General features: G+C 45.8%; 1 long non-coding RNA gene across 1 annotated transcript; it reads left to right on the top strand.

The window, feature by feature from the left end:
* Positions 1-3,942: 3,942 nt before the first annotated feature.
* Positions 3,943-18,063, top strand: LOC122547578 (uncharacterized). The gene is made up of 5 exons (XR_015756253.1): positions 3,943-4,092; positions 6,671-6,778; positions 9,872-9,980; positions 14,080-14,186; positions 18,020-18,063. It is a non-coding gene; the product is annotated as an uncharacterized LOC122547578 (long non-coding RNA).
* The last annotated feature ends 819 nt before the right edge of the window (positions 18,064-18,882 follow it).

Genomic DNA, 18,882 nt, shown 5'->3' with positions numbered 1-18,882 from the left:
AGGTCATACAAAATTGGAGGTATTGTGGATAATGAAGGTTACCTCAGATTACAATAAGATATTGATCAGATGGGGTTTAATTTAGATAAATGAGGTGCTGCATTTTGGAAAAGCAAATCAGGGCAGGACTTATACACTGAATGGCAAGGCCCTGGAGATGTTTGCGGAACAAAGAGACCTTGGACTGCAGGTTCATAGTCCTTGCAAGTCAAGTTGCAGGTCGATAGGATGCTGAAGAAGGTGTTCAGTATATTTTCCTTTATTGGTTCAAACATTGAGTATAGGATGTGGGAGGTCATGTTTCTGTACAGGATATTTGTTAGGCCACTTTTGGAATAGTGTGTGCAGTTCTGGCCTGCCTCCTATCAGAAGGGTTTTGTGAAACTTGAAAGGTTTCAAAAAAGACTTACAAGGATGTTGTTAGGGTTGGAGGATTTGAGCTGTAGGGTGAGGCATAAAAGGCTTGGGCTATTTTCCCTGGAGTGCCATAGGCTGAGCGGTGATGTTATGGAGGTTTATACAATCATGAGGGGCATGAATAGAGTAAATGAACAAGGTGGTTTCCCTGGAGTAGGAGTGTCCAGATGTAGAGGGCATTGCTTTAGGGTGAACGGGGCAAAAATTCAAAGGGTCCTAAAGGACAACTCTTTCATGCAGTGGGTGGAATGAGCTGCCAGAGGAAGTGGTGGAGGCTAGTACAATTAAAACATGTGAAAGGCATCTAAATAGACACATGATATGATTAGGAAGCATTTACAGGGATATGGGCCAAATGCTGGCAAATGGGAATAGACTAGGTTCGGATACCTGGTTGGCATGGATGAGTTGGACTGTAGGGTGTGTGTCGGTGCTGTACATCTCTGTCTGTGGGATCATAACAGCTTACACTGTTCTGCTTCATCTCTGGGCTCCCTCATGACCCATTTGTCAATATCTAGCTTCCTCAGTCTCGAAAAAGGGGTGTATATTTGGACTGTTTAGTATTTTACTATTACAGACATTTTTGAAAGTTAATGTTTCACTGCCGCCCAGCCCCTGACCATGTGCTGCTTCTTAATTTTTTCTGGAAAATCTTTGACAGTCAAGAATTCTTTTTTCCAATAAGCAAGTGCATTTTCCTTCCATTTCTAACTTCAAATTTTGCACCATTTTCATTCCCTGTAATCCGTTTTGCACTCCCTGAAACATCAACTGTGTTTCCCCTTCCACAGATACCAGTGATCAATGCCAAAGCCCTGTTGCTTGTGGAGAGGGTGATGTTTGACTTCCTTGTACAGCTGCAGTTTGTGTGGTGAAGGTGCTCCCACAGTGTGGTTGGGTAAGTGGCATTACAGAGTATTCATGACAGCAACAGTGATGATTTGAAGATAATGTCAAAATCAAGAACAGTTTGTAGTTTTATCATCATGCTTATAATTTCACAAAAAATATTATTGGGAACTTTAGGCATAAGGTCAGAGACTGATGATGTTAGGTCAGGTGACCAAAAGCATTGCCAAATAAGCAGTCTTTGAGGAATGTCTTAAAGGAGGAAAGCAGACCTGTGAGGTTTTGGCTGCGAATTTCAGAAAATGTTGCTTTGGCAACTGTAAAAGCAGCCACACAGGTGAAATAATGAATTAACAGATCATTTCGAACACAATGGGTTGTCGAGGTCTTCGAGGATGTGTGATGCGGCGAGCTAGGGATGATCACAACCAGGAATTAAATCAAGAATGAGAATTTTAAATTGAGGGATGTGGGCCAGATGCTGGCAGATGAGACTATTTTGGGTTGGAATATCTGGTCGGCATGGACGGGTTGGATTGAAGGGTCTGTTTCCATGCTGTACATCTCTGTGGCTCTATGTTGTTGATTATGAATAGGAGCCTTTTGATGGATCAACAAGTTTTGGTACGAGGGAGTACTTGGACAGCAGAGATTTAGTTTTTCTTGAGATTACAGGGAGGTTGAATGTGGGAAGCTGGCAGGAGTGTGTTTGGATAATGAATTCTGGAGATAACACATGGTGGATGAAAGTATATGAGCTGAGACAAGGGTGGAATCAGCTAGAAATAGTGGTCTTGCAGTGGGACTGAGTTATCACACTCACCTCACCTCTGGGATACAGCTGGTTGCCAGATTGTGAATCAGGGCGGTAACACAATCGGGAGCTGAGTGGCCCTGGTGGAGCCTAAAGTGAGTGTCGTTCAGCTGACTGTTGCTGAGCAGCTGCTGCTTGGTAGCCCTGTTGATGACATCTTCCATCACTTTACTGCTGATCGAGTGTGGACTGATAGAGGGAATTTGGCTGGGTTGGATTTCACTGTGTTGAACATGCCTGGGCAATGTTCTACATTGTCGGTAGATGCCAGTGCTGGAGCTGTACTTGGCTTGGTGGGTGGCAAGTACTGGAGCACAAGCTATCAGTATTATTGCCAGAATATTGGCAGGGCCCGTAACCTTTGCACTACTTAACCATTTCTTGATGTTATTCAAACGGAATCGAACTGGCTTAAAACTCACATCTGTGAAGTTGGAAACTGCTGGAGAAGGCTGAGATGGATCATCTCACTTTACACTTCTGGCTGCAGATTGCTGCAAGTGCTGTCATCTTATCTGGTGCATGGGTATGTGAGGCCCCTCCATCAGTAAGGGAGGGGATTTCTGTGATGCTTCCTCCAGTGAGTTGTTTAATTGTCCATCACCGTTCACAACTGGGTGTGGCAGAACTGCAGAGCTCCGATCTGTTCCATTGGTTGTGGGATCGTTTAGCTCTGTTGCTTGCTGCTGATGCTGTTTGATTATGCAGATGGTCCTGTTTGGTAGCTTCACCACGTTGGCACTTCATTTTTAGGTCTGCCTGGTGCTGCTCATGGTATGCCCTCCTTTACTGTCCATTGTGATGGGTGAGAGCAGGATTTACAAACCCATGAGATTTCAGATTGTGCTGGAGTACAGTTCTGCTGCTGGTGATGTCCCACAGTGCCTCAGAGATACCCAGTTTGAGATCCTACATCTCTTCAAAGTCTGTCCCAATTAGAACGGTGATAGTGTCACTCAACACAATGGAGGTTTTTCTCAACTTTAAGCCAAGACTTGTGTCTCCAAAAGGAATGTGTGATGGTCACTCTTACTGATACTGTCATGCACAGATGTATCTGAAGCTGGTCAATTCATAACAATGAGATCAAGTATGTTTTTCTCTATTGTTGGTTCCCTCACCACCTGCTGCAGACTTAGATGAACAGCTATGTCCTTTAGGACCTGACCAGCTCAGTCAGTAATTCTGTTGCAGAGCTAGTCTCGATTGTGGACATTGAATTCCTGCACCCAGAGTACGTTTGACGCCATTGTAATTCCTCAGTGCTTCCTTCAAATGTTGTTCAACATGAAGGAGAACTGATCCATCAGCCAAGGGAGGACAGTATGTGGTAATCAGCAGGAGCCATGAGATTTCCTGGTGTCCGGAGTCAATGCTGAGTACTCGCCGGGGCAAATCCTCTCTGTCTATGCCACCACCTCTGCATGGTCTGTCCTGCCGGTGGGGCAGGGCATATCCAGAGATTTCAGGAGAAAGTGAAGACTGCAGACGCTGGAGATCAGAGTCAAGGGTCTGGTGCTGCCTGACCTGTTGCGCTTTTCCATCACCACAATTTCAATATCTTGGGATGGTGATGGTGGTGTCTGGTCATTGTCTGTGAGGGTTGATTTCATGAGTATGACTATGTCAGGCTGTTCCTTGATTGGTCTGTGAGACAGCTCTGCACATTTTGGAATCAAAATCCAGATGTTCATCTGGAAGACATTGCACCATCGAGAGGGCTGATTCTGTGGTTGTATTAAATGGTGCCTTGTTAGATGCCGAGTGGTCCATCCAGTTTCATTCCTTTGTTGAAACTTTGCAGTGATTATTTCAGTGAGTAGCTGGCTGGGCCACTGTCAGGTTGGCAGGATGTTTTTCACCATTGACAATGATTCCATGGAGATCAGGAGATTCCTAATTCCAGTTATTTTTTCTTGAATTCAGATTCCACCATCTGCCAAGATGGGATTCGAACCAGGACTTCAGTCGTTTGTTTTAATATTTTGGATAAAATTTAAATACATTAGGTTTGTTCACTCACTTTAAAGATCACTTACCCAGGTTTTGTTTCTTTGTAAACACTGTCCATCCTCCTGTCTCCTCCATCCTTCTCTCCAACAACAAGAGTTTGGAGCTCATGGAATTTCTCTGTCACTAAGACTGAGATAAGCCGATCTGCTGCTTCCCTCCCTCCCACTAGCCCACTGAGTCAAACTGCCTCACGTGGTGTTCCCGGTTTTTGTCCAAACCTCCATCTTTCTCCAATCTCATCTCATGTCAAGCCTTATCAGAGCTCATCTTGACCCTTTACCCTCATCTCACTAAACCATAGACTTTCCAACTCTCTTTTCTCCTCCTCCTCATCAGTCCCCCTCACCGATTCACTGACATTGTTTCTTGTTCTATCTTTTCTGGTTATGGTCCTTCTCACCCATTCTGTGAAAAAACTGACATTTGACCTCACGGTTGTTGGAAAACCCTGCTCCATCTCCACTCTCCCTTTCCTTTCTGAATTCCTTGCATTTGGTGTCCCTCGTGGATCTATCCTTGGCCCCTCCTGTATCACACCTACATCCTGCCAGGAGGTGACATTGTGCAAAAGTACCATGTTGGGTTTCACATGTACACTGACGATGCCCAGCTCTCCCTCCCCATCATCCCTCTCCATTACTCCACTGTTACTCAGTTATCAAACTGCTTACCACGCTCCCACTACTCGATTAGGTGCAGTTTCCTCCAATAAAACATTGTAATGGTTAAACCCGTTGCCTAACAAGATCCTTTCCCTAACTGCTGAGCCTTTCCCTCTCACTGGGAACCTTGCAGCAGAACTAGACTCATCACAATACTGCTGTCATATCTGACGCGAAGCTGACCTTCTGATTAGACATTTACACAATCCCAAACACCAGGAATTCCAATCTCTAAACCGTTGCTTATCTCCCCCTCATCCCGGCTGCATTGCTACTGAAACCCCTTACCCGTGTCTGTGTTGCCTTAAACTTGACGAACCCAAAGCAGAACCCTTGATTCTGTGACTGGCTCAGAATCTGGTTTCAGACCCCCCCCCCCCCCACTCAGTATTTACCCTCAGACACATCAGTATTTATTCGATCAAACCCCTGAAGAATCTGGTGGTGCAGTCTGATTGTAGCTGGTGGAAATGATAGAAGATGATGTGTTGTATCTGGGTGGAAGGTAAGGACTTGGTGGAGGGGGGGTTCTCTCCTTGCAGTTGGAGTTGGAGATGCAGTTGGAGATGTGGGTTTCAAAGGCAGAGGTGCAGGAAGTGGGGGAGATACATTGGATGGTATTGACCACATGGGAGGGGAAATTGCAGTCCTCGAAATTTGGGGCCATTTGGTACGTTCTGGCTTCACTGGGACACAGCAATAAGCATGAGATAGAGATGTTGGCCAGGGAACAGGCTCGTGTGTTTAAAGTGGCAGGCAGCTGGAAGCTCGGGGTCTGTTTTTGCAGCAGAACGTAGATCATCAGTTGCCATTTCGGCCACCTCCACTGAGATGCTGTCAGACACAGGTTCCTGTCCCCTCCATTAACAGCTGTGCACCCTCCCAGCCAGATCGTAATCCACTCATTTTTCGTTCCAAATGTTCCAGTCTCTCTTTGGGTTCTGTCCCTCCCTGTTTTTTACACTTTAACCCCTATCTCCTGCAATACAAAGATCTGCAGGTTAGTTGAATTGGCCAAGCTAAATTTCCCATAATATTCAGGGATGTGTAGGTTAGGTGCATTACTTAGGAGAAATATACAGTAGTAGGGTAGGGGAATGGGTCTGGGTGGGATACCCTTCGGAGGGACTCTGTGGACATTTTGGGCCGATTACCTGTTTCCATGCTGTCAAGATTCTAATTTTCCCAGCTCCCATCGGATCCGAGGAAGAGCCACTGGACAGATTTCTGTTCCCAGATGCTGCCAGACGTGCTGAGCTTTCCCAGCACCTTCTGCTTGTTGTTCCTGATTGACACCATCCATACACCTTCTGGGTGTGATTCAGGCAGGGGGAGGATACCACCACTGACCTCACAATGAGTGCCAGCTGATTGATGGCAGCTTCGGACCAATAGGAAAACGTGGTGGGACTGGTGGACCAAGTGGAACCAGCTGGTCATCCAAACAATGGGAGTGAATGAGGGGCGTGGCCAGTGGGATGACACGTCACCAGTAACCCAGCCGATGCAGTGCCACGTGACTCGGCCATTGGTGAATGTGGGAGACGCAAACAGGAAAGGGGAGAGTGGCCTCAGAGACAGGGAGATAATGAGTCACTTTAGACTGGGAAGTTTTAATTACACTCTGTGTGGTTCGTAAATCTGAATTAGAAACTCTTAATCCCGCGTTTGCAGCAGATGGGAAAATGGCTGCGGCCCTCAGGCGGTGATAGGTCCTGGGATATGGCCGCCATTTTTATTGGGGGTAAGGAACAGTGAAGCGCATGTGCATGTCCCCTTCCTATGATGGGTGGGGGGAGGCGTGCAACTTGAAGAGAGGCATTTACACATCAAGCACATACCAAGAAAAAAGTATGTCTTTATATTCTTCCTGTACTGACTGTGAGTTTTGTTTTGTGAATTCATTTCATAGGATATTAAATCAGAATAATTGAGGCTGGGATCTCAAAAGCACGTTTTTACAGTCAATGGAGTCATCAGGATCTGAATATCATTGGCATTTAACTGTGGAAGGAGAAAGGTTTGTCTGTTCTGTTTGTGGGAAGATATCTCCAATATTTTTGTTAAGCAGAAAGATGTACAAATTCGTGGTTGGATCACCCTTTGGGTGTGTGCTCTGTTCTGGGCCCTGCAGCTGAGGAAGGAGATATTGGCCTGAGAGGGAGCACAGATTTATCCAAATTACACCTCATCTCTTTGTAAGAACTCTCAGATTTAGACCCAACCACCCACTTCATGATGCTAACATGTAAACTACATGTTTTCAATTACCTGAAAACTTCCCATTAAAAATCCTTTTGGACTCAAATTCCAGTACCTTTTCAGGTGGAATGTTCCAGCTTCTGACAACTGTCTGTTCATTCAGAAACTGCTGACGTCCATGTTGACTCTGTGGTTACAAAGGGCTGAATTGAAAGATGAGGTGCTGTTCCTGAGCTCCCATTGAGATGCATTGGAACAGTACAGGAGGCTGAGGGCAATGTAGGTATGAGCAGACAATGAAGATGACAGGGCTGCAACTGTGAGGGCTGCTTGGCTCAATGAGAGTGTTCTGGAGTTGGGTGTAAACAGACTGATGTGAGACAGGGAGAAGGTGAAGCTGAACCTCAGTTTTAGTTCAGGCTGTTCAGATATTCACATGGTCCCAATGTGAACAGCCAGTTTTTAAGTGATACCTGCGGAATATTTGTTAACAGTTTTTAAAGTATTTTTCCTGAGGGCAGTTGAGTTAACCACATTGCTGTGGGTCTGGAGTCACATGTTGGCCAGATCAGGTGAGGATGACCGTTTCCTTCCCGACAGGACATTAGTGAACCAGATGGGTTTCTAACAATCGACAATAGTTTCATGGTCATCATTCGCCTTTTCATTCTAGATTGTATTCAATTCCGATGCCACCATCAGCCATGTTGGGATTCTATTTCTAATCCTCGGAACATTGCACATGTCACTCATCTACCATTAAGCCATTGCTAAAAGGGAGGCAATGTTTAAAAGAAGTTCCATCATTCGAGGTGTACAATGTGAGATAAAATACTGCAACGTCCATGTGTCAGCCTCTCCGAAAGGTCAATCAACAGAAATTTGTTTGGGGCCAAATATTTCACTTTTTGGGGGGGGGATTATTAAACAAAAATGAATCCAAATAAAAATCTTATGCCACGGACATGTAATTTCTGAAGCCGGAGGGGGATTACAGAGACAGGGAGGGTTGTGGGGCCAGAGGGTAACTGTTTCCCAAACATCACTGTGGTGTACATGGACTGCAGCATTTCAGGGAGGCAGTTAACCACCACTTTCTCCAAGACAAGTAAAGGTGGCCAATAAATACTGGTCTGGGCAGCAAAGGTAACCCCCAGTGAGTAAAACCAAGCAGTGACCTCTCTGAGCTGACTTGCTGTGAAGGTAAAAACTTCTCTGGAAATGGAGTGGGCAGAGAAGAGAAACAGTGACATTTCACAGCTGCCCTCCGAGAGGCCTCGCCCTTGGAAGTACTCCGAGCCGGGGATCAGCTCAGTGAGTTTCAGTCTCTTCAAATATCAATCTTAGTCGGTTTTATTTTATTCAATCTACAATAGTGAGTAAGGTGAGGATTTCTTTTTAATGTCTTAGGGTCTCTTGATTAAATGTTTAAGATATGAAACATAAGCATTAAGTTTTTCTCGGGCAGTATTTTTCGAGCAGTAAAACTGTGTCTTTGTTTCGGTCTGTAGATTGTTAAGGCGGAGAGATGGCCTGTTGTAGAGTGGCGTGCTTTTCCTGTCGGATGTGGGAGATTAGGGAGAGTTTCAATGATCCTGATGATTATATCTGTAGCAAGTGTGATTGCAAATCCTTTTGGATCGCATGGATTGGTGGAGGAGTGATTAAAGGCAGTGAGGAATTGACAGGAGCCGGGGGGTGTTATAGGTGGCAGTGTCAGGAATGCAGGATACTGCAGATACAGTCAGGTAGATGGGTTACGGCCAGGAAAGCTAGGAGGGGTAGGTCGGTACTGCAGGAGCCTCCTGTGGCTATCCCCATCTCAGACAAGTATACTGTATTGGAAAATGTAGGTGGTCATAGACTTTCAGGGGAATGTAGCACTGACAGTCAAGTTACTGGTACTGAGACTGGCTTTTAACATAATATGAGGTATATCCAGTTCCACACGATCGATGGTGATAGGGGACTCTCTCGTCAGTGGCACAGTCTGCTATTTCTGCAGCTGACAGTGAGACATCAGAATGGGGTGGTGCTGCCCTGGTGCCAGTGTCAAGGATGTCTCTGAGGGAGCAGAGTATTTTCAAAAGGGAAAATAACCAGTGGGATGTCATTGTACATTGGTACCAATGGCATAGGAAGGGGAAAGCATGGGGTCCTGACGAGCAGGGAGATTTGCTAGTGCCACTCGGGAGGCATTAAACCAGTGAGGGAGTCGGGGTAATCCTAAAGAGATAGTGAGAAAAGAGGTGAGTCTGAGGCTGGTACTGTTCACCAGTCAGACTGTCAAGGCAGGCAAGAGCAAGTCACAGAATGAGGTTCGACGGACCAGTTGCACTGCATTTATTTCAGTGCAAGAGGCCTTACAAGTCAGGGAGGTGGGCTCAGGGTATGGTTTTGAACATGGCACTGGGATATTACAGCAATTACAGAGGCTTCACTCAGGGATGGATAGGACTGGCAGCTTCATGTTCCAGGATATAGATGCTATAGCAAGGATAGAAAGGGGGCAACAGAGCAGGGGGAGAGGTGTTTTGATTAGGGATAACATTATGGCTGGGCTTTGGGAGGATATTCCTGGGAGTACATCCAGGCAAGTTATTTGGTTGGTACTGAGAAATAAGAAAGGGACGACCATCTTAATGGGATTGTATTATAGACTCTCTCCCAATAGTCAGCGGGGAATTGAGACACAATTTTACCAGGAGACCTCAGTTATCTGTAAGAATATTATGGATGCAATGATAAGGGGTTTTAAATTTACCAACATAGCCTCGGAGTGCTGTAGTGTTAAGGGCTTGGATGGAAAGGTATTTGTTCAGTGTGTACGAGAACATTTCAGAATCAGTTTGTAGGATGTACCTACTAGAGAAGGAACAAAACCTGATCTGTTTTCTTTATTCATTCACAGGATAAGGCTGTCACTGGCTCGGCCAGCATTTATTGCTGCGTTTACCCAGAGGGCAGTTAAGAGTCAACCACGTTGCTATAGGTCTGGAGTCCCATGCAGACCAGACCAGGTAAGGATGGCATTTTCCTTCCCTAAAGGTCATTAGTGAACCAGATGGGTTTTCCAACAATTGACAGTGGAATCCTTGTCGTCACTAGATTATTTTTTCCAGATATTTATTGAATTCACGTTCCAAAATCTGCCGTGATGGGATTCAAACCCGGGTCCCCAGAACCTTATCTGGGTCTCTGGATTAACTGTCTAGCGATAATTTCACTCCGTCATCACTGCCTCTTAGGAAATGAGGCAGGGTGAGTGACTGAGGTATCAGTGGGGCAGCGCATCAGCACCAAAGATCCCAGAGTATTGTGGCTCAGTGGTTAGCACTGCTTCCTCAGCACCAGGGACCTGGGTTTGATTCCAGCCTCGGGCAACTGTCTTTGTTGGAGTTGGCACATTCTCCCCAGTGCTGAAAATGTGTTGCTGGAAAGCGCAGCAGGTCAGGCAGCATCCAAGGAACAGGAGAATCAACGGTTCGGGCATAAGCCCTTCTTCCCATAGCGTCTAGATGCAGTATATGAGGTTTTGGGATGTGCAGGCAAATCTCTGCCTGATGTGAAAAGATCCTTTTGGGAACTTGGACAGATGTCAGAGGGAGGTGAAGTAGGCCTTTCTCAGATGTCCTGGAATAGAATCCAAAGAGATTAAACAAATATATCACAGACAAAAGATTAACTGGACCAGAGAATAGGACCCCTTAAAGGTCAACAAGACTGTCTATGGAACCACAGGGGGTGCGAAAGATATGCAAATATTTCACTTCATTTTTACTGGAGACGTATATGGAAGCTCGAGAGTTTGGAGAAATAAACAGTGATAACTTGAAAAGTATCCATGTTACAGAGGAGGTGGTACTAGATGTCTTAAATCGCATCTAGGTGGATAAAACCCTGGAAAATGATCAGGTGTATTCTGGAACTTTCTGGAAATCTAATGAAGTGATTGTTGGGCCTCTCCTGAGGTATTTGTATCGTTGATAGCGACAGGTGAGGTGCCATTATTTTTAAAAAGGTGGTAAGGAAAGGCCATGGAACAAGAGAACAGTGAGCCTGAAGTCAGTGGCAGGCAAGTTGTTGGAAGGGATTCTGAGGGACAGGATATCCATCTATTTTGGGAAGGTAAGGAATGACAGGGAGAGTCAATGTGGCTTTGTACGTGCACAATTGTGTCTCACTAACTTGACTGAATGTTTTGAAGTGGCAAAGAAAATTGATGAAGCCAGGCGGTGAATGTTGTTTATATGGACATTCAACAAGGGTCCACAAAGCAGACTGGTTAGCAGGGTTAGATAACATGGCATGCAGGGAGAGCAAGCCATTACAAAACTGCCTTGAAGGTAGGAGACAGAGGATGATGATGGACGGTTGTCTTGCGGACTCGAGGCCTGTGAGGAGCAATGTGCTGCAAGGATGGATATTGAGCCCTTAAATAAATGACTTGGATGTGAATATATGAGGTATGGTCAGTAGCTTTACAGAAGACACCAAAATTGGAGGTGTCGTGGACAGTGAAGAAGGTTAGTTCAGAATACAGCAGGATCTTGATAAGATAGGCCACGGGGGCGAGGAATGGCAGACGGAGTTCAATTTAGATAAATGTGAGCTGTTGTGTTTTGGAAAGGCAAATCAGGGCAGGACTTATACACTTAATGGTAAAGTCCTGGGGAACATTGCTGAACAAAGAGACCTTGGAGTGCAGGTTTATAGTTCCTTGAAAGTAGAGTCACAGGTAGGCAAGGGAGTGATTGCAGCATTTGGTACCCCCCCCCCCCCCCCTTGGTCAATGCATTGAATGCAGCTGTTGTGACGTCATATTGTGGCAAGACAGGGCACTGATTAAAGCCCGTCTGGAATTCTGTTTTCAGTTCCAATCTCCCCGTTCTTGGAATAATGTTGAGAAACTTGAAAGTGTTCAGAAAATATTTGCAAGGATTTTGCCAGGGTTGGACGGTTTGAGCTATTGGAAAAAGCTGAATACACTGGGACTATTTTCCCTGGAGAGTTGGAGGCTGAGAGGTGATCTTATAAAATCATGAAGGGCATGGATAAGGTAAGCAGTCAGGGACTTTTTCCCAAGTTCGGTGGGTCCAGAACTAGAGGGTACAGGCTTAAAGTGAGAGGGAAAAGATTTAAAAGGGATCTAAGGGGCATCTTATTCATGTTGAGGGCATTGCAAGTATGGAATGAACTGCCAGAGGAAGGGGTGGTGGCTAGTACAATTGCAGCATTTAAAAGGCATTTGATTGTGTATATGAAGAGGAAGGTTTTAGAGGGATAAGGGTGAACCGCTGGCAAATGGGACTCCATTAACACACTCCGTTATTGGTCAATGCATTGAATACAGAAGCTCGGACGTCATACTGTGGCTGTACAGGACGTTGATTAAGCCACATTTGGAATTCTGTTTTCAGTTTGAATTTCCCTGTTCTGGGAAGGATGTTGTGAAACTTGAAAAGGTTTGGACGAGATTTACAAAAACGTTGCCAGGATTGGAGGATTTGGGCTACAGGGAGAGGCTGAATAGGCTGGGGCTATTTTCTCTGGAGAGTCAAAGACTGAGAGGTGACTTCATGGAGATTTATAAAATCACGAGGGGCGTGGATAAGGTGAGCAGCCGGAGTCCTATTTCCTCAGGTTAGGTGGGTCCAAAACTAGAGCACATGGGTTGAAGTTGAGAGGGCAAAGATTTAAAAGGGATCTAAGTGGCAACGTTTTCAAGCTGAGTGTGGTGTGTGTATGGGAGGAGCTACCAGATGTAGTAGTGGAGACTGATAAAATCACAACATTTAAAAGGCTTCCAATTGGGTACATGAATAGGAAGGGTTTTGATGGATGCAGGCCAATAGATGGTAAATGGGAATCCATTAGTTTAGGATTCCTTGTTGGCACGGACGAATTGGACCGAAGGTCTATTTCTTTGATCTTAATAAATTAAGATGTATTCCTCTATTGTGTGGAGAGCTAGCTGAAGCACAGATAATTATCCTTGGAGCTGAGAAGGTGAAACAGTGATTTCGATCAGTGCAGATTTGGTTCCAAGGTCTTGAATTTGCAGACAGAGAGAGGAATTGTTAACACTGTCACAATGTTTAGTAACTACTTTCAAGTAATTGGCAAATAATACAAGGTGAAAATGTGAACACTATTTTACTCAAAGTCCTGAGCATCTGGAACAGTCTGATTAACACAGATTCAGCAGGTATTCTGAAACAGACTTGGGATTTTACTTTTTAAGGAAAGATTTGGGGGGCTGTGGGCACATGGGAGGGGACATGGGACAGATTTGCAGCATCTCCAGAGGGATAGAGTACTGCCCCAATGGGCTAAATAGCCCCCACCCCCTGTGCTCTGGGATACTGTCCCATTCACTGTGAATGATGAAGCTCATCCCAAGGCAGAGAGAGGGATTAGCCCTCCACTCTCATCACAATGGTGTCCGGCTGATTGACGGCAGCTCCAGACCAATGAGAGGAGAGTCTGTGTGGTCCTGCAGCCAATGGGATTGAATGAGGGGTGTGGCCAGCAAGACAACACATGTCCATGAGCTGTGCGGGTGCAGTGTCACTGTTTGGGGTTGGGAGAGATTACAGAGACTGGGACAGATGCTGTTGGACCTGAGTTGCAATCTCCCGGTAAATTAAAACCGAAAGAACTGCGGATGCTGTAAATCAGAAACAACAACCAGGAGGTTCTGGTAAAGCTCAGCAGGTCTGGCAGTACCTGTGAAGAGAAATCAGAGTTAAAGTTTAAGATCTGGTGTCCCTTCCACAGTAAGAGTGGGGGAACGGGGGCGAGAGTTGCTAGTTGGTCGTTCAACCAATCGGAGTGAATGAAGGGCGGGACAATACTCAACCACATGATAAATTTCACTGACAGCACAGTGTTGTTGTGACCAAGGTATAGGCAATGTGTGAAGGTGAAGGGCAGGGGAAAGGAAAGACACATTGACCAGGAAGAGGAGGAAGTTTTCATGGTATGGGATGAGAGGTTTTATGGAACTTAGTGCACATTGTAAAACACAAATTTCAAAATCCAAATTCTGCACCATTTTCCCTCCCTATAATGCATTTTGCACTCCCTGAAATATCAACTGTGTTTCTCCCTCCACAGATACCATTGATCAGTGCCAAAGCCCCATTGCCTGTGGAGAAGGTGATGTTTGAATTCCTTGTACAGCTGCAATTCGTGTGGTGAAGGTGCTCCCACAATGTGGTTGGGTAAGAGCTGTTATAGATTATTCACTCAGCGACAGGGAAGAGTTGACAATGTATGTGCAAATCAACAACAGTTTTTTTTTTATTATCATGTTTATAATTCCACAGAAATACTATTGAGAACTTCTGACATAAGGCCACAGATGGGGATATTAGGTCAGGTGATCAAAAGAATTGCCAAATAAGCAGGTTTTCAGGAATACCTCAAAGGAGGAAAGCAGGTCTGAGGGGGTTAGGGTGGGAATTCCAGATCGTGTTGCCTTGGCAACAGTAGAAACAGCTGGACAGTTGAAGCAATGAATAAACACATCGTTGGGAGTCTGAAAGAAAATGAGTTGTCGGGGTCTCACAGGTTGTGTGGTGCTGGGAGACAGGGGTGTTCACAGCCAGGAATTACATCAAGGGTGAGAATTTTAAATTGTTGCTTGTTAATAGGAGCCTTTTGATGGATCAACAAGTTTTGATACAAGTGAACACTTGGGCAGGAGGGTTTTAGATGCTCTTGAGATTACATGTAAGTTGAATATGGGAGGCTGGCCAGGAGTGTTTGGATAATGAAGTCTGGAGATAACACAGGGATGGACGAGTATTTCGGTCAATGAGCTGAGACTAGGGTGGAGTTGGGTGATGTCACTAATGTAGAAATAGTGCTTTTGGAGTTGGGCTGCTCCTCCTCCTCATCACTCCCCCTCACCAAATCACATATTGTTCCTTGTTCTACCTGTCTGTTTATTTCTGGTTATGTCCTTCTCTCCCATTCTGCTACAAACTAATATTTGACCCCACCGTTGTTGGAAAACCTGCTCCATCTCGACTCTCCCTTTCCTTTCTGAATTCCTTATATTTGATGCCCCTCAAGGATCTCGCCTTGGTCCGTTCTGTTTCTCACCGACACACTGCCAGGAGGTGACATCGTCCAAAAGCACCGTGTTAGGTTTCACATGTACACTGACAATGCCCAGCTCTCCCTCCCCATTATCCCTCTCCATTACTGAGTTATCAAACTGCTCATCACACTGCCACTACGCGATTGGCTGCAATTTCCTACAACGGACCGTTGCAATGATTAAACCCATTGCCTTCAGTTGCTATTACAAATTACTTTCCCTTACTGCTGAGCCCCTCCCTCTCCCTGGGAACTGTCTGAGGCAGAACTGCACTCTTCACAATATTGCTCTCATATCTGACCCCAAGGAGACCTTCTGATCAGACACCTACACAGTCACAAACACCAGGAATTCCAATCTCTTAAAATGTTGCTGATCTCCACCTCATTCCAGCTCCATTGCTAATGAAACCCCTGATTCGTGTTGGTGTTGCCTTTAACTTGACGAATCCAAAACAGAACCCATGATTCCGTGACTGACTCAGAATCTGGTTCCAGACTCCCGCATGATGGGAAACATCACACGGTGGCACAGTGGTTAGCACTGCTGCCTTACAGCGCCAGAGACCCGGGTTCAATTCCCGCCTCAGGCGACTGACTGTGTGGAGTTTGCACGTTCTCCCCGTGTCTGCGTGGGTTTCCTCCGGGTGCTCCGGTTTCCTCCCACAGTGCAAAGATGTGCAGGTCAGGTGAATTGGCCATGCTAAATTGCTCGTAGTGTTAGGTAAGGGGTAAATATAGGAGTATGGGTGGGTTGCGCTTCGGCGGGGCAGTGTGGACTTGTTGGGCCGAAGGGCCTGTTTCCACACTGTAAGTAATCGAATCTAATCTAATCCAATCAGTATTTACCCTGTCAAACTCCTTAAGTATCCTGCAGGTTACAATGAGATCCCCTCTCATTCCTCCCAAATCCAGTGAGTAGAGTCCCAACTTCTTCAGTCTTTTCTTAAAAAATAATTCCTGCAAACCAGGGATCATCCCAGTCAATTTTCTGTGAAATGCCTCTGATGAAATGATGTATTTCCTTAAATAAAGGGACCAAAACGTCTGTCATTTCTCCAGATGTGGTCTGACTCGCACTTTATAAAGTTCCTCTCAGGTATATCCTCCAAACAACTTCCTTTCAACTTGCACAGATGTTGTTGGAAATGCTCAGCAGGTCATGCAGCATCTGTGAATGAAAATCAGTTAAAGTTTCTGGTCTGGTCACCCTTCCTCAGATACGTTAACTCTAATTTATTTTCGCACCTGCTGTTAGACCTGCTAAGCTTTTTCCAGAAACTTCTGTTTCTCTTCCTGGTTTCCAGCATCTTCAGTTGTTTCGGTTTTCACATCCTTTAAACTTGCCATCTCTCCTCTAGAATTTGTCATTTCCACATTGGAAAAAAGATTCACATTTGTTTAGTCTCCCCTACCCTGGGAAAAAAGAAACCATGACTAGTCACCCTATCATTGCTCCTCATAATTTTATAAAGTTCGATAAAGCCACCTAAAGTGTCCCGTGCTGCAGAGAAATAGCCTCAGCCTCTTCAGCCTCTTCCTATGGTTCAAATGTTCCAATACTGGCACCACAAGGTAAAACTTCGCTGAACTCTTGCAAGTTTCCCAACATGTTTCCTGTAACAGGGAGACTGGAATTGGAGTCTGGGGATTCCAAAAGTGGCCGAGCCAATAAACTGTACAACCGAAACATGATCTCCCAACTCCTATCCTCAATGCACTGCCCTATAACAGCTAGCATACAGCACACCACCTTCATCGACCTGTCTACCTTCAACCACACTTTCAAGGAACAATCAACCTACACTGCGTGGTCTGTATGTTTGTCAACACTTCCGAAGAACTTGCCATTAAGAGGTTGAGTCCTATTCTGATAACATCTTTCTGAAATCGGGGAGACCACAATTGAATGCAATATCCTAAAACTGGCCTCACCAATGCCCTACTCAGCCACAACGTGACCTCCTAACCCCTATACTCAGTGACAGAATCCCCACAGTGTGGAAGCAGGCCTTTCTGCCCATGAGACCATACCAACCATCGGAACAGTATTCCACCCTAACTCTGTAACCTACCATTACCCAAAGCTAATACATCTAAAGGGCATGTCTTTGGAATTGTGGGAGGAAATTAAGAGCACCCAGAGGAAGCCCACGCAGACACACGGGGAGAATGTGCAAATACCACACAGACAGTGGAATCAAACCAGAGTCCATTTATTGACCAGCACATTCCATTAAAGGTCAGTGTCCCAAATGCCACATTCAGCACCTGATCTCCCTGAAACTCCACTTTCCAGGAACTATGCAGTTGTTCTGAGCCCTTCAGAGGAAATTAAGGTGAGGAGGAGATAACACGAACAGGGTTGAGTTGTAGATCTATAAAATAACTCTCCATCTTCCCCCTCTCTATTACCCCTTCTCCCCCCAATCTGTATGGTTCCCCCCCTCTGTCGGTCAGTCCTTTGTCGTCCCCCACCTCGTCGGTCGCCCCTCCCCCGTTGGTCTGTCCCACAATCTGTCGGTCTGTCCCCCCATCTTTTGCCCCCTCGGTCTGTCCCACCTCTGTCAGTCGCCCCCCTGTCGGTCGCACACCCGTCTTCTTCCCCCCCTCCATCGGTTGCCCCCCCCTCAGTCTGTTCCCCCTCTTTGTCGGTCGCCCCCCCAACCGTCGGTTGCCCCCTCTGATCGCCCTGTCTGTTCCCCTCCTCTCTAATCCCGCTTTCTGTCCCCATCCATTTCTGTGCCTCCTCTCTCTATCCCCCCCTCTGTCCCCACCCACTTCTGTCCCAACCCTCTCGATCCATCGACCCTCTCTGACCCTCCGCCCACCCCCTCTCTGCCTACCCTCCCTTCCCAGTCCCCTAGTTCTGTACTCTCCCCTCCGCAGGGAAAATATCTTGTCTATTTACCCTATCCATGCCCGGCCTGATTTTAAAAATCTCTTTCAGGTCACCGTTCAGCCTCTGACGCTCCAGGGCAAACAGCCTATCCAACCCTGGCAACATCCTCTACTTCTTTTTGACCCCTTTCAAGTTTGAGAACATCCATCTGATAGGAAGGAGACCAGAATTGCATGGAATATGACAAGAGTTGCCAAATCAATGTCCTGTACAGCCCCAATATGACCTCCCAGCCGCTACACTCAATGCTCTGACCAAAAAAGGCAAGGAGACCAATTGCCGCCTTCACTATCCTATCTACTTGCTACTCTACTGTCAAGGAACTATGAACCTGCACTCCAAGGACTCTTTGCTTAGCAGCACTCCCCTGGAACTTACTATAAACTGTATAAGTCCTGCTAAAGTTTGCTTTTCCAAAATGCAGCAGCTTGCATTTCTCTGAACTGAACTCCTCACCCCATTCACCCTTCTGATCCAGATCCCCTTGTACTCTGAGGTAATCTTTTTCCCTGTCTGCTACACCTCCCATTTTGGTGTCATCTGCAAACTTACTAACAATACCTCTTATGTTCACATCCAAATCATGGATATAAGTGATGAAAAGTAGTGGATCCAGCACCGATCCTTGTGACACTCCATTGGTCACAAGCCTCCAGCCTGAAAAGCCCCCTCTGCCTTCTACCTTCGAGCCAGTTCTGTACTCCATGCGATCTAACCTTGCTGACCAGTCTCCCATGAGGAACCTTGTCAAACACGTTACTGAAGTCCATGTAGATCATGTCCATGCTCTGACCTCAGCAATCCTCTTTGTTACTTCTTCAAAAAAACTGAGTCAAATTCATGAGACATGATTTCCCATGCACAAAGCTGTTTAGATTAGATTACTTTGTGTGGAAACAGGCCCTTCGGCC

This window comes from Chiloscyllium plagiosum, unplaced genomic scaffold (assembly GCF_037043375.1).
Source record: "Chiloscyllium plagiosum isolate Xiang-an unplaced genomic scaffold, Cpla_swu_hap1 HiC_scaffold_231, whole genome shotgun sequence".
Taxonomy (NCBI): Eukaryota; Metazoa; Chordata; class Chondrichthyes; order Orectolobiformes; family Hemiscylliidae; genus Chiloscyllium; species Chiloscyllium plagiosum.
Note: the sequence above shows the minus strand (reverse complement) of the source record. Positions and strands in the feature narration are given on the sequence as shown.